General features: G+C 41.8%; 1 protein-coding gene across 2 annotated transcripts in view; it reads left to right on the top strand.

Annotated features, from left to right (window-relative positions):
* The window catches only part of LOC149787770 (uncharacterized), a 96,705-nt gene that overhangs the window by 52,494 nt on the left and 19,178 nt on the right, over nucleotides 1-25,033 (top strand). The gene's annotated exons all lie outside the window — the stretch shown is intronic.

Genomic DNA, 25,033 nt, shown 5'->3' with positions numbered 1-25,033 from the left:
ATTTTTAATACAAATAATGCTATCATACAGGTTACATAATTTTTAATTCGTACTCTACGGAGATTCGAACCAAGGTCCGCGGGTAAACGGTACACGTCACCTTACCTACACACACGAGCCCATATTCTCACACATCACCAAAAAATGATGTTACTCAATCGGTGTTATATGCACTCGTGTGTAGCAGACACACTCGCATGACGACCTTATAACTGATTCTCATGTATCTACACAGTCATTCCGGATTTCTGGTGTATATTTAGCATTCTCTATAATTAATTAATTTATTAAGAATGAAAATTTCTCTTACCTGTATGATAGAATTATTTGTATTAATTCTGCCTACTATTATCAAGCATTCTTTCGATAGGATCTTCTATAGGAATCCAGGGATAGCATTTTCCGTTCTGTCTGGTGTATATTTATAATTCTATATAATTAATTCTATATCATATATATATATATATATATATATATATATATATATATATATATATATATATATATATATATATATATATATATATATATATATATATATATATATATATTGCTTGAAAGTATGAGAACTATTGTAGTTGTGTCATATAGTACCGCTAGAGAATGAGAAAACACTTCCCGCTTAACATGAATGTAATGATTAAGAAAAGTCATATTAATGAAAATACGATATGATCAGGTAAGATATATAAGTAGTGCATACTTTGAAAGGTGGTACTTCGCTCTATTGGATTTTATAATTGTTAATTGTTAAATTAATCGAATAGGCCACGCATACGTAAAGAGATGACAGTCATTTTGGACAATTAGTTATATAAATATTTGAGGGAATTTGGTGATATTTTTCTGTACTTGTGATAAATAGTTATTTATGTGTTTTTGTATATGACATCTTAAGACTGGGTAAATGTGTTGCTATTGTTGTACAGTAGTCATTTGCAAGACGCGGTGTGACTCATTAACTAGGATACAAAGAGACAGTCTAATATGGATGGTAGTCTGCATCGAATGGAAATATTAAACCAAAGTCTTACAGGTTTTTGCTTGAACCCATTACAAGGATACAAAGAGATTGGTTAGAGATTTAAATTCAAGAACCAATCATTAATAAAGTATAGAAAACTGAATTACTAATTGTGGAAAATAGATAGATGTACAGCATGTACAGAAAGACGTGTGAGCAGAGACTATGAAAATCTTCCAGACTATTCATTTTAGGGATCATCATAATATTTGGGACATAAAATTGAGTCATAAAATTGAGTCATCATCATTATTATTATTATTATTATTATTATTATTATTATTATTAAAATACATGGAGAATCGTGTTATTGTCTTCACCATAAAATGATGTTTATTACCAATTCAGGCCTTCCTGCCTATTTTTAGGAACTAATGTCAAGGTTGTTTGGGACTGACTGGAATCCATTTTATTTGCAAACAGTATGTACATAAAACAGCTCATGTTCAATTTCTCTCAGTTTTGCACTTTTCTCTGCCACTAAATGGATTATTTTTAAGTGTCAGTGACATTACCTTTTCGCTACATACACGTATTCTGTACACTGCGTCAAAGTTTGAGGACAAAAAGGCATGGAATTTTTTGTTATAAGTTATTCTTTCACACACACATTGCTAAATGTTGCAGGATACTTAACTGAAGGATATGGGACATCACTATTTCCATAAGTTCATCCATTTCTTCACAATTAGAGTACCATCTCCCACCCACCTTTACTGAACTGCATTATCAATAGTTCTTAATCTGAATTTTAGAAGAAACACGGTAGAAATAAAAACAAATAATATTGTTCGGTGTAGGTAATCACTCAGTTATGATCACAAAAGAGGGATGTAAAAATGTAATAGTAAACAAAACACGACCCATATTACAAGCAAATTAAACTAATAACACACTACTTGACCAACGTTACATCAGACATGCAGAGGCTTACTAAGGTAAATAACAAATGGCGTCCGGGGCGACCATGATGACCTCCAGTCCGCCATCCCCCACAACGTTAGTATGTATGTATGTACACACACACACACACACACACACACACACACACACACATATATATATATATATATATATATATATATATATATATATATATATATATATATATATATATATATATATATATATATATATATATATATATATATATATATATATATATATATATATATATATCTCAGTAGTGAAGTGGGGCGGTGTAGGCTCAAGGGGAATTAGCATTAAAAAACACCTTGGGGTAATCTAGCCTCAATGGGAAATTTAACATTCCGGAAAACCGTGGGGTAATCTAGCTTCAAGGGAATTTAACATGGGAAAAAATCTTGGGCAAGTTGAGCCTCAAGGGAACTTTAAAAAAAAATTTAAAAAACAAAATAAATAAATAAAATATGGGGTAGGTAATTGAAAGTCTATCTCTTTTCGAGAGGTTGGAGTGGCCCTGAAAAGGGCCTTTGGGTTTTATGTTAATATTAAGATATATTAACATAAAGGGCACCGTATTGGTCTTCTTGTCCTTAGGCTGCGCTTGACTGCAGGACCGTAAATCAGGACTCTTTTGAGGCATCCTTGACGCTCCACATAGACTCTTCGCATCCACAGACTGGTGTCTGTTCTGTGGACAACTATCCACTTGGATCGAACATACATCGGTATGTCCGTCCTGAACATCATTGAAGATACAAGGGTTGAAGATTCAACGTCGGTCCACATGTTGAGCCGCCGAGAACAAGTGAAGGTATGCAGTGAACTGCACTTATTTATAGGGAGAGAAAGGATTGAAACGGATTGAGTTCGTTGACCAATCCAAACACGCGTTACAAAATTCAGTCAGCCCACATCCAATCCGAAGAGAGCAGTCTGTGACGTCACGTGGTCTATATAGATTCGCTAGCGCCTGTGCGCAGTCAATTCATGCGACAGTTATTCAGCATGACGGAAACTCAGAAAACGATAAATTGGGGTGCACCAGCAGTGGAGACCACCCAAGGGAACCCGGACTTACTTTCAGAAGAGGTGAATTGGGATTTTGTGGATTTTCTTACCTCGCAAGAATTTGTTCCGGAACCTTCGTCACCTTCTTCATTACTGCACGTGGAGAATTTTAGACAGAGACAGAAAGAAGAATTGGAGAAATTTATACAACAGCAAAAGGAAGCGGAACAAGCTTTTCTTCTACAGCAACAACAGCAAGAAGAAGAGGTAAGAAAAACAGCAACAACAACAACAACAACAAGTAGCAGCAAAGAAACAAGGGTGTGAAAATCAAACGGTCACGGTACTGTTAGACATTTTAGAGGAGTTAAGAAGTCTGAAACAAATGTATCAGACTTCTTTATTACGACCGAAGAGAATACGACCTTCGTGAGCTAAACACTCCAACCCTGTGACTAAGCCTACCGTGCCACCCTTAGTGATTTCAACCAAATCATCATCATCAACAGTACGCAGTCCAGAAGTAGGCCTTGGCCGTGGCAAAGGCTTAAGGCAGTTAAAGTTGATTGCTTAAACTCACCCCTACACCAAGAAAAAGGCCCTTTTCAGGGCCACCCACGTCTCTCGAAAAGAGATAGACTTTCAATTGCCAATAACTCAAAAAAAAAAAACATTTTACCCCTATATACGTGTGTATGAGTGTGTGAGTGTACGTTCTTATTTTAAAATCAAAACCCAAAGACACTTACCTTTTTATACCTAATTTAATCTTTTGTAAACATTTACAATCCAATTCATAATTCATATTTACAATCCAATTCATAATTCACAACATAGCACTTTAAAAAGTTCAAAAACTTCTTCTGTCTCATTGTTAACTCTCTCTGTTTTTTAAATTTCTTTACAGTCACAGTCTTTTCCTCTTCTTCCTCCTCACTTTCTTCCCTTCTTATTTTCTTCTCCTGTTTCTTTTTCTTCACCTGTCTGCTTTCTTCCTCCTCTTCTTCCTCTTCTTCTTTCTCTGAAGAATTCCTCTTTTCTTTTGACTCCTTTTGTTTCTTTTTTGGAAAATCTGGAGACCAATGTCCTTTTTCTTGACAATAGTAACAGGTATCTTGACTTTTGTCTTTTCTAACCCCTTTTTTACTTTTTTGACGGTCTGGACACTCTGAAGACCAATGCCCTTTCTTCTGACAGATATAGCAAGTATCTTTACTTTTATTTCGAAAGGAAGGAGAGTAGTCTGTCGGCTGGTCTGAACAAAATTTTCTAATGACCCCTCGCAAAGCTCTAATGAAACGTTCGATTTGGGTAGTCTCTTCCATCGTTGTGCTCGGTTAGAGAGTGAAATGAATAGTGAAAGGACAAGACACATACCCTTTTATATACGCTGGTCTGCTATGACTATAAATTAGTCCATAGTGTTTAAACTTTAGTCATTTAACGTTTTGCTTTCAAGATGAAACGATCCAATTCATTTGAGAAGAAGGAAAAAGAAAGTAAGAGGCAGAAACGTGATCTATCGCCTCGTACCAGGGCTGAAGTCTTGGCACAAATTCATGCCAGCGATATTGAAGAGGACATGAGTGAACCAGAATCCGAACCCTCTAAACAAAGTTCACCACCCTTAGTCAACCCTGAAAAATACTATTCCATTCAAGAGACCGAAAAGAGTCCCTCTAGAAAATTTAGAACCACGGCTTACAAATACACGGTGAAGTTTAAAGATTTCAAGTCCGAAGTACCGTTAGAGAAAGCAGAAGGGTTCATCACCGAGATGTGGGATTCTTTGCTCACCACACTCAAGAGACAATGTCAACCCAAAGAAGACGATCGCTTGAGACTTTCCATACAACACGACAGTTTGAAATCCCCTGTTTGGATCGAGTTTAGCAGCCCTGCAGAATTGACCGCTTCCAAAGTCATGGACAAGATTCAACACGTGCAACAATCCAATGACCAGTTTGACATCACCGATGGAAAAGCCACACTGGACATGACCCACGTATCTCCACCTCAAGGGACCGGACAGCGCAGAAAGACCTTACTGGTGAACAACCTTCGCAGCACCAAAACAAGTCTCGTCCAAATTCACAATTCTCAAGACCAGATGTGTTTAGCCAGGGCTATCGTGGTGGGACGAACATATGCCAACAAAAACGACACGGCAGAATGGAAAAGAGCCTGGAAAACTATTCGACAATCGGACCGAGCCAAACAACGAAACGAAGCAGAACTCCTGTTACAACAAGCCGGTTTACCCAAAGACGAACCCTGTGGCATTCCTGAAATGCAAAAATTGCAAGATGTCCTAGCTCCATGCTACACCTTGAAAGTGCACCCTCAAGAAGTGCGTGGGCCTCTCTTGTTTCGAGGGAAAGACTTTAAGGATGGAAAATACATTCACCTTTATCATCACGATGACCATTTCGATACCATTACCACTATCACCGGATTCCTGGGATACAGTTATTACTGTGAGAAATGTGACTATGGCTATAACAATCGAGAGCAACACAAACATTGCGGATCGAAATGCTCAGGATGTTTGGCCTCTCCACCCTGTCTGAGCGAAGGGCATGAACCAGTGCATTGTCCAACCTGTCTGCGCACGTTTGTCAGCCCTGCCTGTTACCAACAACATTTGAAGACGCAAGGTTCACAGAAGAAATGCGCTTGTCAACTCCTGAGATTGTGCCCTACCTGTGGACAAGGCATCCTTACCAATAATACCAAGACACACGTATGTCGAGGAAAGAAAAAATGTCACATTTGTCACCACATCGTGGACTTGGAACACGAATGCTACGTGCAAAAATACCAACCCCCACCAGAGAAAGAGGATGGTCACAAGAAGAAAGGCAATTTCATCTTTTTCGATTTCGAATGCATGCAAGAGACCGGCATTCACATTCCTAATTTCTGCGTGGCTCATCGAGCGTGCGAAAAGTGCATTCAAGAACCTATCTTGAGTTATTGCCCTCACTGCAGTAAGATTCCTGGAGGACGTGAAAAAATCTTTCGGGGACCGAACACGCTAGCCGATTTCGCACGATGGGTCTTAGACCCCATCGACAAGACGTGGAGCCAAGAGGACATCGAACGTTACGGAGATTGTCATCGTCATGCCACGGTGATGGCTCACAATTTCTCCGGATACGATGGACAGTTTCTTTTGAGATACTATACGGAACATGGCACCGAACGTCCTAAAGTCACTTTGAACGGAGCCAAAATCATTTTCATGCAAGTGGGACAAGTACAGTTTAAAGATTCGATGAGCTATTTGGTCATGCCTTTGAGTCGAATGCCTAAAACGTTTGGAATGACAGAAATAGCTAAAGGGTACTTTCCACACTTTTTCAATACGGAAGCCAATCAACACGCCGTTCTACCCCATTTGCCTGAGGCTCACTATTACGACCCTGACAACATGCGTACCGAACAACGAGACGCTTTCTAAGCTTGGTACCAGGCTCACGCCTCCGACCCCTTCGACTTTCAGGAAGAAATGTTGAAGTATTGTCGTTCCGACGTGGACATTTTACGGCGTTGCTGTGGAAAATTTGGAGAACTGTTCATGGAACACGGAGGGGTCGATCCTTTGAAAGAAGCTTGCACCATTGCCAAAGCGTGTTCCTTAGTGTACCGGCAACGATTCATGCCTGAAAACACCGTGGCTGTCATCAGTCCTCAAACGACCAACTATGTCAAACGTCAATACTCGGTCAAAGCCCTACGCTGGTTACATTACTTGTGCGACAAGGAAGACAAATGGATTCAGCATGCCCGCAATGGAAGGGGCGAAAAGACCATCGGAATGCATTCGGTAGATGGCTGGGACTTAGAAAACCCCAAGATCGTGTACGAGTTTAACGGTTGCTTATTTCACGGATGTCCCGTCTGTTACCCTGACCGTGGTACTAAAAATCAGTTTTTACAACGGACCATGGAAGACTTGTACCAGAACACTTGTCAGCGACGCCTAAAGTTAGAACAGGAAGGATACCAAGTGGTGGAAATGTGGGAACACGAGTACGATCACCGTTTGAAAACCGATCCCGAGTTTAAACGCTTCGTGGAAAGTTATCAGTTCATGGACCCCCTGAACCCGAGGGATAGTTTGTACGGAGGAAGAACCAATGCCACCTGTTTGCTGTACCAAGCCGACGAAGAGAAAGGAGAAGAAATGAAATACTTGGACGTGTGTTCGCTGTATCCCTATGTGTGCAAATATTGTCGCTTTCCTGTAGGGCACCCGCAATTGTTGACGGAACACATCGACCTTAAAAACATTCGACAATACGAAGGTCTGATCAAGTGTAAAGTTTTGCCTCCCACGGACTTGTACCATCCCGTCTTACCTCACCGTTGCCAAGGCAAACTGATGTTTCCTTTGTGCCGTACTTGTGCCGAAACGTGCAACCAAGACCAACCTTGTCAGCACACCCACGAAGAACGGATCTTGACGGGAATCTGGGTCCGCGTAGAATTGTTCAAAGCTCTGGACATGGGATACCAACTGTTAGAAGTGTACGAAATTTGTCACTTTCCCAAGACACAACAATACCACAAGGGTGACCCCACGCAGAATGGCATTTTCGCAGACTACGTGGATGCCTTTTTGAAACTGAAACAAGAAGGCAGCGGCTATCCGTCCTGGTGTCACACTTCCGAAGACCAAAAGACATTCAAAGAGAAATACCGGGAACAAGAAGGCATCACTTTAGACCACATCGAGAAAAACGAAGGCAGGCCATCGTTTGCCAAAATGATGCTAAATTGCTTGTGGGGCAAAATGGCACAACGACCATGTTTACCCAAGACGGAATATTTGACAGAACCTTCCCGCTACTTTCAGATGATTCACGACAAACCAAATTCATGAACCACGTGGACGTCGTTCGCGAGGATTTGATCTTGGTCAATTACGAAGAAGATCTGGACTTTGTACAAGACGACCCTTTTGGAAATGAAATCATTGTGGCTTACGTGACAGCTCATACTCGCTTAAAATTGTACGAAGCTTTTGAACTGTTAGGGGAACGCGTCTTGTACTTTCACATGGACAGTTGCATTTACATCCATCACCCGAGTCAACAGCACCCTGACATCGAAGGAGACCGTTTAGGAGCCTGGATAGACGAACACCCCGATGACAAGATTCTATGTTTCGCCTGTGGTGGTCCTACAAATTACGGTTACGAATACCGGGACAAACAAGGAGAAGTGCACACGAAGTGTAAAGTGAAAGGATTGACTCTGAATTATCGTACCAGTCGAGTGGTGAACTTTGACGTATTGAAAGAAACCTTGCGGTCTAGAGAAGATGACCACTTTAAAGTGACCACCTATCAACCCAACATGATTGTACGTTTACCCACTTACCACATCGTCAGTCGACCCTTGGAAAAAGTCTATCAAATCGTGTACCAGAAGCGAGTGCGACTTCCCAACCACTTTACTTTGCTGTATGGACACGTCGGTATAAAACATTGGTTGTAAGAGGATAGCCACCAGAAGGATGACTTCGCCACATCAAGAATCGAGTGAGAAACCCGATGAGAACTCCAAGTTCAAACCCTACCATTTTCCGGTTTTCTTGCCTGACTATTGTGATTGTGAGTGTCGATTGGACACGTTTCAAAACTGGCCTACGGATAGGAAAGGATTACCTACTTCGCATGTTTTAGCTAGAACAGGATTTGTCTACTTGGGACCTGAGTCAGGATTGGGATACGAAGTACAGTGTTTCGCTTGTGGACTGAAGTTACGAATGGATCTATGTATCTATAAAGATTCAGCTATTCTGGAACACAATCGATGGTCTCCGCACTGCCCTTACCTTTCTCTGGCCTTTCCACCCATTACACTACGGTACAATTATGACGGCACCTTAGAGACGGTACCTTCCAAAACTAAACATAAAAAAGAACGATGTACAAGCTTGAGACTGCATTGTGACTAGTATAAAAAGGGACTGTGGTCAAGATCGATAGTTCATTGTGACTACTAAGTCCAAGCGAACAAGATGAATACTTTCAGAGAAACACAAAACAAGTTCAGAAAGGCACAATTCAAGTTTGGGGCTTCTGAAGTGGAATGCGATTGTGATCCTTGCGATGGGAACGATGCTGTACGCTGTGACCTTAGCGATGCCGTAAAGCATCATGGGAACTTTGTTCTCACTACCCCTATCATGGAAAGTGATCCTGTGCGTGTCAAACCTGAGGGATGCGAAAGCGATGCCGCTCGTCCTCTTGGACACTTTACTGGGTTCCGTTTTAAAGGTGAATGTCCACCATCACGTCTACCTCCCTACGGATGTCATCCAGCCCTGAGCAAACTCCTGTCCATGTCACCCTGCCCTCATCGAAAAGAACCTGTGAAAGACGAATATGCGTTCCCTGTGCCTTTGTCGGAATACTGCGACTTTGAAAATCGTTTTCAATCGTTCAAAGGAAAATGGCCTAAGTATCTGGGAGGACCGACCCCCGAAGAATTAGCCAGAGCCGGATTTTTCTACTTGGGCGAAGGGGATAAAGTCAAGTGCTTCAGTTGCGGTGTGTCACTTCACCACTGGGAACCGCAAGATTCAGCCTACCTGGAACATGCTCGATGGTCTCGCAGTTATCATTACTTAACCTTAGTAGGACAATATATTTAAATGGATACTTTACAAGAGAACATTCGTGCTTTGCCTGTGGAGTTGAGAGAACGCATTTACCGACAGCTGGTCAAAATACAAGTCAAACGTAAAGAACAATTGCATACGTTACGTCACCGGTGTTTGAACCACTGGTACTTGAATGCTATACAAGGACTGATTCAGTTGAAAGTGTTCCATTGGACAGACATTGATCAACGATCCCCTGGTTTTAAAAAGGATTGGTTTGCTATTGATGATTCTATCTACTACATTGTAAACTTACTGCATCGAATTCCAAAGGAAGAGTTAACGAATTGCGAACATCTTTTACGCAATGTCAGCTTGGTGAAAGAGGAAACTTCTGAACGAATTGTAATGTGTAAATTAGTGATGAAACGATTTAAATTCGACACTGAAGTAAAACCATGTCTGTGCAAACGGTACATTTCATTGTGTCAGAAAGAGGATTTAGTATGACCTATTCATGGATACTTTACAAGAGAACATTCGTGCTTTGCCTGTGGAGTTGAGAGAACGCATTTACCGAGAACTGATCAAAATACAAGTGAAACGCAAACGCAAAGTTATTCATCCGTTTTTAAATTATGCTTTGTTCCAAAGTATAAGAAGGCTGATTATGAGTGGATATTACATCAGGCACAAAGGTAAACGAGGCTATTGGCCACCACCCAGGGATTCCAAAAACAGTGTATATACTTATGGATACTTTACAAGAGAACATTTTGGGCTTGCCTGTGGAGTTGAGAGAACGCATTTACCGAGAGCTGGTCAAAATACAAGTCAAACGTAAAGAACAGTTGCATCCGTTACGTCACCGGTGTTTGAACCACTGGTACCTGAATGGTATAAAAGAGCTGATTCGTCAGAAATTGTTTCAGTGGTCAGACCTTGTTCAACACTTTGAGGTTTCCAATGATCGACATGTTCATCATTTTGGTTACTTCGAGATTCACCTAGAGCAACGCATTGAGGAAGACAATTTAAAGGATTACCAACATATTTTACGTGGAATCTACTTAGTGGAAGAGGAAACTCCTAAACGAACTCTGAAGTGTAGGTTACAGTATGCAAGATTTAGATTTCCTACTGGAGACCGAAGATGTCTGGCTAGAAAGTACGTGTATTGCATCCGAAAAAAAAGAGAGTATAAAAACAGGTTGTCATGCCGAGGTTTTTATCACATGTGATTGAACAGATTCCGTGGCAGGAACTCAATAACCATATTCAAACCATGGATCATTACCATCAGTTATTACAAGAACTGTATCCGTTCAATTTGGGACGACGCATAGTGTGTGTCTTAGTGACTTGTTTTCTGGGATTTCGTTTACCAGCCGATTCCTTGTGGACTCTTTACGAACAGTACTTACCACCCAAATGGCCTTAAATGGTCACGAAAGACTCCTTTTGCTCAAAGCCTTGCGTTTTCATCTGGATACTTCTCGACCTCTACGGGGAAAAAAAGATTCGTCAACTTTTAGCTACCGAAGACGTGTATGACGATGTGGCGGTAGCTTGTGACTTACACCCCCATTGGACAGATGTCCGTGACTGGAAAAAATGGGGATTTGAGGCATGGACCCAAGAAGTGGCCCAGTATGCACAAGAGTTGTTCAAAGAAAAAAGTTACTTTTCAACCTGTGTTGGTGACGGTACCAGAAGAAGAAGAAGAACCCGTCACCCAGGACAGGACTGTCGTGGACATGCCTGAACATGCCTGAAAGACCCTTTCGGGAGGACACTTGTGTGACCTTACCCCCTATAGAACTGGTCAAAACATTACCCAAAACATGTTGTACAGACACTTGTTTTTATTCCACGTTGATGGTTTTCATGTGCCTTTTATCGTTGTACTTAAGCCTTTGGCTTGTATGTATTTTTGTCTTTCGTGTTCATGTTTAAAACATTCAATAAACGTGTTCTGAAAAAGTATATAAACTCTTGTCTTGTTTGTTTTCACAAGTGACATTCCTAACACTATGGCTACTTCTGCTGTCTCTGCTCCCTCTTCCTCCACTGTCAAAGTCATCGACGAACACTTAGATCGTGCCAGTTGGGAGGCTTTGTATCTTCGCCATCCCTTTAACATGCTCACTGCTGGACCTAGCGGTTCATGCAAAACCGAATTCGTCAAACGTTTGATCGAACATAAACATCATTTGATCGATCGACCACCTCAACGCATCGTGTGGTGTTACAAAGAGTGGCAATCGGCGTACAGCCTCTTGCGAGAAAGTCAAGGCGATTCCATCGTGTTTGTGGAAGTCATTCCTAAAGAAGACGACGGCATCGTCTCTGACTCCAGTCAAACCTATTTGGTCATTTTCGACGACATGTTAGGAGAAGACGAAGAAATTAAACTGGTTTACGCGCAAAGGGTATCACCGTAATGCCAGTGTCGTTTACATCACCCAAAATTTGTTTCAACAAAGTAAAGCCCATGGCATCATCAGTCTCAATGCGCATTACGTGGTCTTGTTTAAAATCCCTCGAGATAAATCGCAAGTGCAAGTCTTAGCCAAACAGTTAGGAACGCCTTGGCTGACTCAGGCGTACGACGATGCCACTCAAACGCCACACGCCTATTTACTCGTCGATTTGAAACCTACGACCCCCGATGATTTGCGATTTCGTACCCACTTGTTTCACCACTGGTGCCAAGATGGAGGGCCTGTCCTGTACACGTCTCCGTTATCGAGTTAACTTCACTCAACAAAAAAATCTATAAAAACCTCAGACACTATTCGTCTGTCTCACACAGTTTGAACATGACGTCCCTTCAGTCGCATCTTCCCGTCAAATTGATTCGTGCCTTGTATGGCATCAGCGAGAACAAAATCCACAAATACGGGCTCGTGTCTTAGAAGCTAGTCTCAAAGTAGTCTTACGATGGTTCACGGTGACGGCACGTCAATTACTACAATGGATCATTCAGATTCCTCATCAAACCAAACGCTTTTTTGATCGAAACAAAGTCGCTTTGACCCAACTGGCCGATCCCCGCATCGACACTCAAACCAAAAAACAAATCATTTTGAAACCTGGAGGGAGTGGTACTCTAGGAGGGGTCATCATTCGCTCTCTCTTAAGATGGGATCCTAATGCCCCCAAACTTCTCCCCAAGAAAAAAGTCAAACGAAGCTCCAAGAAGAAGAAAAAGAGCCACGGTGTCAAGACCAAGTCCCCAAGGAGACCCGTGTCTCCAAGAACTTCTCCAGTGGCGGGTCCCTCCTCTTACCAGACACCACCCCGGAAAAAGAAAAGAAGCCCCCAGAAAAAGAAGCAAAGAAAAAGTCCCCAGAAAAAGAAAAGCCCACAGAAGAAAACTAGTCGCAAGAGAGGCACTTCGGCCAGGACGCAACCTTACACTCGCAAACCACGACCAGCAACGGCAGTAACCTCGTCTCCGGTAGCCTCAGGTTCATTCACTTCTCCGTTGATGACCCCAAGAACTTCCCCAGTGACAGGGCCCTCCAATTTAGCGGCAGTGGCCGCTTCTCACAAAGTACCTTCTCCCAAAATCAAAGTCCAAGAAAGATCGGGCATGTTACAAAGTTTACTGGATTTGTCCAAGCAAGAACTGGCTCGATTTAGTCCGTTGCGTACCCCTGCACGACGTGTCATGCCTGTCCTGAAGTTGATACGACGTAAAGACAACCAGTGGCGACGCGTTCCAGTATAAAAAAGGCCTGTGACTAAGTAGTGGTATCAGTGTTTTGGTGCTCCTGAAGATGTAACCCTCCAGAAAACATCCCTCTTCTAAACAGCCCCAAGGAAAGAAAAGGAAAAGACTGCCTCCTCGTTTAGTCAAACATGGGGACATGTTATCTGTCCTGTCCAAAGCTTATCCACCCCTACGAAAAAAAACTCATTCAATCAGCTTCCAAAGAGGTCATCGATACCGTGTGCGAATGTTGTTTGAACGTGTTGAAAGGCACGATCCCTTTGTCCAGACACCAGAAACAATGCTTAGGCAAACATCGTCACGTTCTTCGCCAAATGGTTCAAAAGAAAATCCCCATTCGTCAAAAACAGAAGATGTTGGTCCAACGTGGAGGCATTTTACCCCTCTTGTTAGGCCCATTGCTGAAAGGAGTCTTGGGAACCATGTTGGGAGGACTGGTGGGAGCAAGATAAAAAGGCCCTCTGGAGTCCCAAGATCTCAGAATCGACCCCTGACATCCCATGGAAGGACGAAAACTAGCTTTAGTGCCTTACAAACGATCGATGGAATACCATCGTTGGCAAGAACAACGCACCCCGCATTTACCTCCCAATCCCAATTTGAGCGAGATGTCCCAGGTACAACAGGAATTGCAGTCCTTGATGGATCGCCAAGATTTGTCCGAAACAGAAAAATCGCAAAAGTAAGGTCAACTCTTGCAACGACTGCAACTCTTTCACCAAAAAGCCTCAGATGAAATAGCTCTTCACACTCTGAAAGATTTCAAGACCTTGATGAAAAGTCCAGCACCATCATCTCTACAACCACCACCAGTGACCAAGACAGAAAAAGGAGAAGAAGAAGAAGGGTTTCAAACTCCTCCAGAAAAAGTACGCAAGTTAACAACACCACCTACCTCCAGAATTGGATGGATTAAACAGATGATGACCACTCCTTCTTCATCAGAAGAGAAAAAGAAGGTGAAGACAGAAGTGAAACATGAACCGATATCCCCTGTTCAGACATCCTCCTCTGCGACACCTGTTGCCGGTCGCACACGCAAAGCATTGCAATCCAAGAAAATACCCCAAGAGAAAAAGAGTAGCATCCTCCAAGAGTGGGTGTCTTATTAACAAACACACAAACGAACAAAAAATGGAAAAAGTGTTAGCCAGCATTTATTACGATCCCTCCCATCCCTCAACTTTAACGATGATTACAAGAACAAGCTACCTACACTTTACACAAACCCATTCGACGCAAGTTTTCCAATATTTCGTCCGAGTGGAAGGCATCGATCATCAATGGCAAGCCGATTTAGCCGATGTCTCTCATTTGGCCAGCTACAATCGTGGCTACAAATATTTGTTTTGTGTCATTGACGTATTTTCCAAATTTGCCTGGGTCGTACCCTTGACTTCCAAATCGAACAGTGAGTTAGTGCGAGCCCTGCAACGAGTGTTGAAACAAAGTGGTCGTCACCCTCTTCGATGGCAAACGGATAAAGGCACCGAATTTCTGAACCAAGCGTTCCAAAAAGAATTAAAGAAACGTGACATTCATTTTTTTACCACCGAGAATCCCGAAACCAAAGCCAGCATCGTGGAGCATTTTCAACGCACTTTGAAAGAACGCATGTGGAAATATTTTACGCATCACCACAATCTGAAGTACATCGACATCCTACCGCACCTGGTGCAAGCGTACAACCAATCTTACCATCGAAACATTGGACGTGCCCCGCAAGAAGTGACTCCCGAGAACGAAGTGTTGGTGTTTGAGCGCCTGTTTGGTACGTCCCCGACGAGGGCTGTCCCCAAGAAAAGTGGAGTGTTAGACGTAGGAGATTGGGTGCGCATTGGCAAAACCAAACGCACTTTCGACAAAGGTTACTTACCTAACTGGACCACCGAATTGTTTCGTGTCACTGGACGAGTGCATGGCCGTCATCCTACCGTCTATAAATTGGAAGACATGAACGGAGAAGTACTCAAAGGAACGTTTTACTTACCCGAGTTACAACGTGTCACCAAAAAAGAAGACGACGTGTACGACATTGAAAGCATTCTCGAACTCAGAGCCCGTAAAGTGGGAAAACGACGTGTCAAAGAAGTCAAAGTACGTTGGAAAGGATATCCACCCAGTTTTGATTCTTGGATCGACGCTTCGCAAGTCATCGACTATAAAAAGAAGTGACCATCATGCCCTTTCACACAGACGCAGCTACTACTGCTACCACCCCTTCACCCAGTTCTTCTCTGCAACATTTGAAAAAACAACCTTTGTGGGTGTGGTGTGGAGAACGTGTGCCTAAAACGCAAATCGTCTTTTTCTGCCAAATCTTCGTGGTGTATTGTGTCATCGGGGCAGCCATTGCCAATTTGAGTTTGCAACAAGGAGACAAACAATTGTGGACTATTTTATTGAGCAGTTGCATCGGTTACCTGCTTCCCAATCCCTTCCTGAAATTCTCTTCCAACGGGAACAACGGGAACCTTGTGTCCAGTGCCAGTGTCAGTCACCACTCGAACAACAACAACAACAACCCCATTTTGGGCGGAGACACTCCTCTGACGTCCAGTAACCCCTCGGACGGCCACAGAACTCTGGAATTATGAACAATAACTACCAATTTTACTTAACCTTACCCAGTGACAGTTCCATGGAGGTGTTTCCCAAGAACACGTTGTGCTGTTACACGACCAAATTACCTCAGGCCATCCAATTAGATCACGAAGCCCATTGGGAAGTGGCTTTAGTAGAAATCATTCACCCGACCCAAGTCCTCAATGTCCTTCCCAATCAAAACTTTTTTGATGTGGAAGTTCATGACGAGCAAATGCAACAGTACTTGGATACCCATGGCAAATATAACATAAAAACCCTTGACACACAAAATCAAAAGTACACCACCTATCACTAGTTCGTTCCACCAGGCTATTATTTTATTGGTCAACATTTGGTGAGCACCATAGCCTCCAGGTTTAATGTCGTGTTTCTGAAAGCTTTGGAAACTGTCAAAAAAGTGTCACCATGGAATACCACAAAGTAGCTCGTCGCTTCTTGATAAAATTTGACGGGAGTAAAATCGTGTCCATTTTATTTTGTCCTGAATCGTTTGACATGTTGGGCGGAGACATGGACATGAGAATGGGCATGATCGAGAAAAACGAATTACCAATCATTTACGACAACGAGTCTTTTAGCAAGTTATTTCGTGCCCCGGTAGAACTGAACCAAGGACTGAATTTGATCTTTGTGAACTCCGATGTGGTGGAGTACAACGTGGTGGGACACACCTCTGTGCCGTTACTGCGTGTCATTCCTTTCAAAGTGGATTCTGCCACGAACGCTGACGAGGAAGGTGGAAACACTTACCACGTTCACCGCGAATTCGTACATCCTCACTATTTGCCTGTCAGTAAGTCTTATTTGGACACGGTCAACATTGCTATAAAAGGAGATCTGGGACAAAATATTACGTTCACCAAAGGAAAAGTCACGGTGAAACTCCATTTTCGAAAACGGTTCTCTCACGAGTTGTAAGTCATGTATCCAGTGTACCAAGGGGTTGCTTGACAGCGAGGACACGGTTTAGGAGATATGTTAAAGTCGGCCTTTCGTTCGGTAGCCCCAGTCTTGAAACCGATGGTGACACGCGGATTGCATGCTTTGAAAGATGTCGCACTGACACAAGGCAAAGAATTTCTCCAAAATGTCATCATCGACAAACAAAACCCTAAAGAAGCCTTCTTGAGGGCAGGCAAAAATGTCTTGATGCAAACGGGTCAAGACCTTTTGGGCCGACGAGAAACACCTATAAATGTCCTGCACGCTACCGAGTCAGGCATTCAGCAAGGACAAGGCAGAAAGAGACGACGAAAAAAAAACACCCTTTCACCAGACTTCACACTTCTAAAGCTAGAAAGACAAAGAAAAGAAGAACCGTTCGAGACTTAGACGTTTTCAATTATTGAGACACAGAAAAAATGATGCACCGAGAGTCTTGCGCCTGTTCCAAGTCGGAACTGGAACTGTTTGCCATGCCCCCCACCATGATGACGATGCAAGATTCCCAGTGGGTGGAATTTCATCCCGTCTCCTCTTTGACGGATTCCGCTCCCATCGAGTTTGAAATCAAAGGACAACCAGAAGATTACATCGATCTTAATAGCAGTTACCTGTATTTGAAAGTGAAAGTGATCGAACCACCCAACACTAACATAGACAATGATGATGTAGTAGCTTCCGTCAATAATTTCATGCATTCCTTATTTAGCGAAGTGGACTTGTACTTGAATAACAAACTGGTCAGCAGCAGCATAGATACTTACCCTTACCGAGCGTACCTGGAAAATCTCTTGACGTACGGAAAAGAAGCCAAGAACACTCATCTGGATGCTTGCGTGGTATGGAAACCTGACAAAGCGACTAAGTTCAACAGCATTACAGTTGCTGGGGATACTCAAAATACAACGGGATTTGTAGAACGACGAACGAAAATTCATCTAAGTCGTAGTTTAGAACTGATGGATCGATTGCATTTGGACATGTGGTTGCAAGAAAAGTATTTGCTGAACGGGGTGGATATCCGCCTGAAACTGAATCGTAGCAGTGCCGCTTTCCATTTGATGGCTGCTGCTGATGCCACTTACAAAACCAAAATCGAAGAAGCCAAACTCTACGTGCGTCGTGTGGAAGTGTTACCTAAAGTGGGAAACGACATCAGTCAGACGTTGAGCAGAACGACTGCCAAGTATCCGATACGTCGCGTGGAAGTGAAAACGTTCACCATTCCTGCTGGACAACGATCCATGATCGAAGATCATCTGTTCCAAGGACAGTTACCCAAACGTTTGATCATTGGTATCGTCAAGAATTCAGCCTTCAACGGAACCTACCACGAAAATCCTTTTGAGTTTCAACATTACAATGTGTCCAAGATTGAAGTCAGTCGCGATGGCAAGACCTTGTGTACCCGACCTTTGAGCCTAACTTTGGTGCCGCGAAGAATTACTTGAGGTCGTACTTGTCCCTGTACGAAGCTACCGGTCAGTTAGGAACCAACACCAGTCACGGTATTTCGTGCGACGATTATGCAGGAGGCTATGCTTTGTGGGCTTTTGATTTCACTCCAGATCAAGGCAGCGACGAGGGACATTTCCACCCTATAAAATCCGGCCAGATTCGTGTGGAACTTCAGTTTGCAGAACCTATACCCCCACTTAACACGGTGAACGTCATCCTGTATGCCGAATTCGATAATACGATAAAAATCAACAGTTTGAGAGAAGTCATTCTAGACTATTAGAAGCCATGGAAGACTGTTATCCCTCTTTACCTAGTGGAGAAACTTTGAAAATGGAATGTGAGGAGACTGTGGAAGAAGAAGTTATCATGATGAAGTCGAGATGGCCAGAACAAGAAGCCCATTTAGTCTCCTGTTTTGCCAAACACTTGGTCGAAAAAATGACGGAATTAATCAAGAAAGATTGCTATGGATGTCAAAACGATCATCCCAGTCAAATTCAACACGATAAATGCCTGATGCTGAGTCAAGAAGAAATATTGGACGAGTATCTGGACGTAGCTTGGAGTCTCATCGCGGACGAAGTCGTGTTGCACCAGTGGTATAAAGACTTGCGTGAACATTCTTGTCCACCATTAACCACTCAAGAGATTCGACGTATCGAAGCTGTCCTGAATCAGAGTGGGGAGACGAAGCTAAACGCCTTTTACTTGTCAGACATTTTCAAGCAAAAAGTTAGGATTGAATTGATCACTTATTATTACCTGTGAAGAAGAAGAAGAAAAAACATGGATACCTGGGAACTTTATTACCTTTTGAACCACAGCTTGTACACGGCTCCTTGGAATCTTGTCGTCTGTGCTAAAGATGAACTCCCTCATCGCAAGCCTCAAGACCATCAAGCTTATGTGATCAACACGGACGACAGTCATCTCCCAAGAAACCACTGGGTAGCCGTCTACTTTCCTCAAGAAGGATGTGTGGAATATTTCGATTCGTATGGATTGCCTCCTTTGGAAGACGATATCATTAACTTTATGAGAAGAAATGCTCAGACCACCCGCTTCAATAATGTGAAATTACAAGGCACAGATTCCTTGGTGTGTGGACAGTACTGCGTGTATTTTCTGCATCATCGCAGTCAGGGCTATTCCTTTGAACATTTAGTGAATCAGTTTGATCCTCGTTCTTCTTCTAGAAACGATGTGAAAGTAGATCGATGGTTTTGTGACCATTATACTGGTCTTTTGTCTCAAGCTAGGAAACGTAGTGTCCATGAATGGCCTAATGACTTCCAATAGTGGAAATCACAATTTCATTCACAACGTTGTCAACCCTGTCCAAAATAATGTGTGAGTTAAAAAAATGTTTGGTATTTGAAAAAAAATGTTTGATGTTATATTGTTAGATTATTGTTAGAAATGTTATTTTTGTTTGTTAGTGTTAAGTGATTTTGAATAAAAAATGTTGTGTTTTGAAAAAATGCCTTTGTCGTTTGTTTGGCTATAAGAGTTTTAATTCATGCTCTTTAACTTCTTACTATCCCTCTCATGACACTCATTGAACGTTCCGGCTCGAAAACCGTATAGGGATGTTTTCCTTCACGTCCGCGTTTTGACTTTTAAACCGGGGTAGCCTCCAGTCTAACCATCCATTGTCCAGTCTAACCATCCATTGTCGACTCATCCTCCTACGAAGATGTACTCCAGACTAGCTAAGCTAAACGAAGCCTACGTGAATTTGCATAGGGTCAGACACAGTCTGATGCCGAAGCCAGAAGAGATAGAGAATGTGAGAATGTTAAAAGTCACTGAAGACCTGATAGAAGAGCTCTTCAAAGAAGAAGTGAACAGGTAGAAAGAAGAATGGACAGAGAAGTACAGACTTCAGAAACAACAGAGAGAGCAGCAACAGCATCAGCAGCAACCTGAACATGAGAGAGGCTTTGTCAATTGTCGTATCGACACCAAAGAGTTCTTCTCTTTCCGAAGAAGCAGACCTATCGTCAGAAAGTCTATCGTGAGAGGACGTCGCATTCTTAGAAACTAAAAGATCGCCCTAGCTTCAACTTCGCACACAAAAAAACCCCAGCCCTTTTCAGGGCTACCCAATACTCTAGAAAAGAAATAACAATCGATTTGCCAATGTGTGTATGTAGAGTAGTGTGAATATAAACTCTGACTCTTTTCTGGTGTGATTGTATGTGTTTGTGTTTGTAAGCACTCACGTACGTTTGTGTCAATAGTAGATAATGATAATGTTTTTTGATATTTGACGTGTGGGAATAGTAGGTTTGGGGTTTGTTTATTGTGCTTCGCGTATGTGAATAGTATATTATTTTTAAATGAAAATTTTTTAAAATAGTAATGGGTAGTAAAAAGGTGAGTGAGTGTTTCTTTTAGGTCCGCGCGTTGTTTGGTCATGATCTAGGTAATATAACTTTTGGGTCTTAGGGGGATGTTTTCCTTCACGTCCGCGCTTTAACTATAAATTGAAAATCGCTTGGCAGTCTAGCTACCCTGTTCATTCGTTAACAAGACAATGAATACCAGAATAAGCAAACTTCTTGAACTCCAGATACATCTGGAATATGCCAGGCGCCTGTTAAATGAACTGGCAGCGGAGGCCATAGTAGAAGAGGGAAGAATAAAGAAGGAAGAGGAGGAGAGAAGACAGAGGGAAGAGGAGGAAAAGAAAATAGGAGAGAGGATGTCGTACAATATTCCAGAGACAGAGGATTGGGGTGCTGAAGCCAATCATCCCCCCTCTGCGCTCCCAGTCAAAAGAAGAGTGAAAGGAGACTGGAGTCAGAGATGTGTGTGTGGTGCCAGACCTGGAAGGTGAAATCATTAACCAGGTGCCCTGGAGTTCTTAAAAACAAAAGGACAGCCCTTTTCAGGGCTACCCAAACCTTTAGAAAAGAAATAGTAATCCATTTGCCAATGTGTGTATATAGAGTAGTGTGAATATAAGCACTGACTCTTTTTTCCTAGTGTGAGTGTATGTATTTGTGTTTGTAAGTGATGAAGTAGGTTTGTGTGAATGGTATATTTTGGGGTTTTGTAAGCGCTCACGTACGTTTGTGTGGATAGTAGATTATGGATTTGTTTATTGTTGCTTCGCGTATGTGGATAGTAGATAATATGAGATGAGAAAAGTAAGGGATGTTTTCCTTCACGTCGGTGCGTTTTAAGTTGTGATCTAGGTAATATAAATTTTGTCTTAGGTGGATGTTTTCCTTCACGTCCGCACTTTAACTATAAGACCCCTCAGTGTTCGTTATTCGCACCATTCCACGGAATAAACAAAACGAAGATGGAAATGTCCCAATTGTTTAACAATTTAAGGAATGTTTATTTTTGGATGGTGGATGGGGAATATGGAGTTGAAAGGATTGAAAGATATTGGAGGTTAAGAACAAGTCTGCACTACGTGAACGAACTAAAATTAGCCAGGGAGATGATAGAGGGATTAATTGAAGAAGAAGTGAAGAGATTGAGACGGCTGATAAATCCCCCCATGTCAGAGTGGAGACAATAAAAGAGGCTATGGAGAAGGTACAAGAAGTAAGAAGGTTTTTGGAAGAGATAGAACAAAGGTCAGAGTGGCCCTTTGTCAAAAAGGGTCTTGAACAATTGCAAAAAGGGGAAGAACAGATGAGAAAGGTGATAGATGAAGAAGTGAAGAAAATAAAGGAGAGGTGGAGAAAAGAGAGGAAAGAAGAAGAAAATAGAAAGAAAAAGGAAGAACTAGAGAAACTGAACGTTAACTGGATGAAAATCCAGAACAAGTTCCGAGCCATGGGTCACCCGGACTGGATACCGGAAAATGAAAAGAGAAAGAAGAAGGGCATTTTGGCAAAGACAAGGGGATGGATAAAGAAGTTAAGGAGTTAGAAGAAGAAAACCAAAGGCCCTTTTCAGGGCCACTCCTATCTCTCGAAAAGAGATAGACTTTCAATTGCCTACCCATTTTTTATTTCATGTGTGTGTGTGTGTGTGTGTGTGTGTGTGTGTGTGTGTGTGTGTGTTTTATCCCTCTCCCCTGTTCCCTTTCCATAGACCCATCAGGTCGGGACCTTATTAAAATAGGGTCCCGACCCTGTTCCATTTTCCCTTGAGACTCAACAGGTCCAAGATTATTTTTCCCATGTTAAATTTCCCTTGAGGCTCAACTTGCCCAAGATTTTTTCCCATGTTAAAGTCCCTTGAGGCTAGATTACCCCACGGTTTTCCGTAATGTTAAATTTCCCATTGAGGCTAGATTACCCCAAGGTGTTTTTTAATGCTAATTCCCCTTGAGCCTACACCTCCCCACTTCACTACTTATATCCTACTTATATCCTATGTAACCTTACGCACATTAAAGATCAAATCAATCCAGAAGGCTATATTATCAGTTCTTGATTGTTATGCACCTTAAAGGTCGAATCATTCGAGAGGTCTCTGTTAGTAGCTACTGGCAGTTTCCTCGTTGAGATTGATCCCTAATATATTTCACTAGAATTGTTACAAATATGCCCTGCTGCGATCTGGAAATGGCATACATTGTTTCCCTTGTCCGCCCTACCGCCCATGCAGGTAAGTCCGGTAATGATGTGCGTTACTGGGAGGGGGAGGGGATTATTTGTTTCATTTATACATTGGTAGTTTCTGAAAAGAGAATACGAAATATGCAGAATAAACTATTTCCACCTGTTCTTTGTTGTTTCATTTTGATATTTGTTTTGCTTTTGGTTTTTTATTGATATTTTTGTTTGTTTGTTTGTTTGCTTGTTTTATTTTGTTTAACGGGGACGGGGCTTGTCCAGACGTTATGGCAAGTGAGCTAATGGTATTGCCTTACGTCTGGCGTGTACAGTTGTCATCCTTTACTTATATTTTTACAGAAAGTATTACAGAGTCAATGCCTTTGAAGTTTATTTTTTCTATATGGCCTCCGTTACAAAATAGAAAAGGGGAAAAGAAGGACTAAAAGTAAACTAAAGTGAAAATCTTTAAACATTTCTCATCCCCACCCCTTCACTAATCAAAACAGCCACACAAAGAACTTGAGTAAATTAAGATCGGACCATGGCACAACGTTCTTTTAAGTTTTATCGTATGACACCAACCCGACACCAGATATCTCCGCAGTTAATAAAAATAGCACCTCGACGGCATATTATACGCATGCCCCATGTTAGTAATCCTCTGTGTAGGTACTGGTAAGGTACTGTTGACTCTGGAGATTATTGACCAGCGGGTCTCATTGACTTGTAGCATGGTCCACGTATGCAGTCTTTAACTTTATTATATGCTCATTTTTTCTCCCGTTAACTTTACATTGTCAGAATCGTGCAGTATTACCCGATATTGAACCCACGCGCCAATACACATATAGCATTCACGTGCATAAAGAAACTACTTTCTACAGTAAACAAACAATGGACGCAGACGCCAGCACTTTTGATTTGTAAACAAATCATGTACACTCGCGTAGAGGCGCTTTACGTTGTGGTTGTTTAAATTTGTTTCTGAATGAACTCAAACAGACGTTTCGTGGACTACCACATAGCAGCTGCTTTAGCACATTCCGCGTTGATACAATGTTTCGGATTTAGGCTAGCTAAAGTATATAACAGACGCAAGATAAGGTCCTTACAAATAACATACAGGTGACAAGTCATATACTGTCTCCTTTAGCTGGTGATAAGAATGGCAAACAAATATACTTACAGTTTTACACCCTGAATTTCCTCAAAATGTACTTTCTTAGTTCTGCAAATCCGAATTACATGAGCCATGTCGTAGGTTCTCAATCTGGATTACACATTTCGAAATTGTACCGTAATTTCGATGATAAGTGTAATTACATCCTTCAACACGCTTCTCCCTAGCTTCTTCAATCCCATGTATTTCATGTGGAATTGTCACATACAAATCCAGTCCATAATCACGAAATTTCCTAGAATCGAGAAAAATACCAAAATCTATTCATTCCAGATCAAATGGAAAAGTTGTTGCAATGTGCATTCATTCACAATATGACTCCAAATTTCAATTTTAACTAGACACGCCTTTTTCTTTCCAAAGTTACGTCCAGCGCGCGACTAAGTTCAAATTTATCTGGGCGGAGTTACATGCGCAGTAATAAAGTTGTTGTGTAATGATAAATATGCGCATGTGTATTTAGTTTGGAATACGGCATACATTCATTTACGTTGTTTCTTGTAGTGTATTTTGTTTATATAATTTGGCCTTAGGTAGAATAAAAAAATGAGCATATAAAAAAAGGTTACTGCATTTGTATGGGAAAATATGAACTCGTTTTGCGGAAGGATATACTTCACTCCCAAGATCGTGCAGTATTCCATCCAAAAATCTCGTTCATATTTTCCCATACAAATGCAGTAACCCATAAATACAAGCTATGGAGAAACCTTTTTTCCCTTAATATACTTACTATGACCGTGACCTTTAAGCATTTCACTCCCTAATAAGTGCAAGCCAGCCACAGCGTTTAATCAAGGAACTTGCTCTAGGGAAAAAAACTTTATTCTGCAAATCCCATATTTATTGCAGCCACAAGGGCCTTGTTCTTTGATGTGTAGACCCCAAAACAATAGGACTCTTCCATGACTTAAGTGAAAACACTCCAAGTACTTTGGCCATGGTACGTAGTTTAGAGTTAAATGGTATTATGCAAAAATTATCTTTATCTTCTTTCAGT

Source organism: Sinohyriopsis cumingii, chromosome 11 (assembly GCF_028554795.1).
Source record: "Sinohyriopsis cumingii isolate HCF-2022 chromosome 11, ASM2855479v2, whole genome shotgun sequence".
NCBI classification, from domain to species: Eukaryota; Metazoa; Mollusca; class Bivalvia; order Unionida; family Unionidae; genus Sinohyriopsis; species Sinohyriopsis cumingii.
The sequence above is the reverse complement of the archived record's forward strand: the minus strand, read 5'-3'. Positions and strand labels throughout refer to the sequence as shown.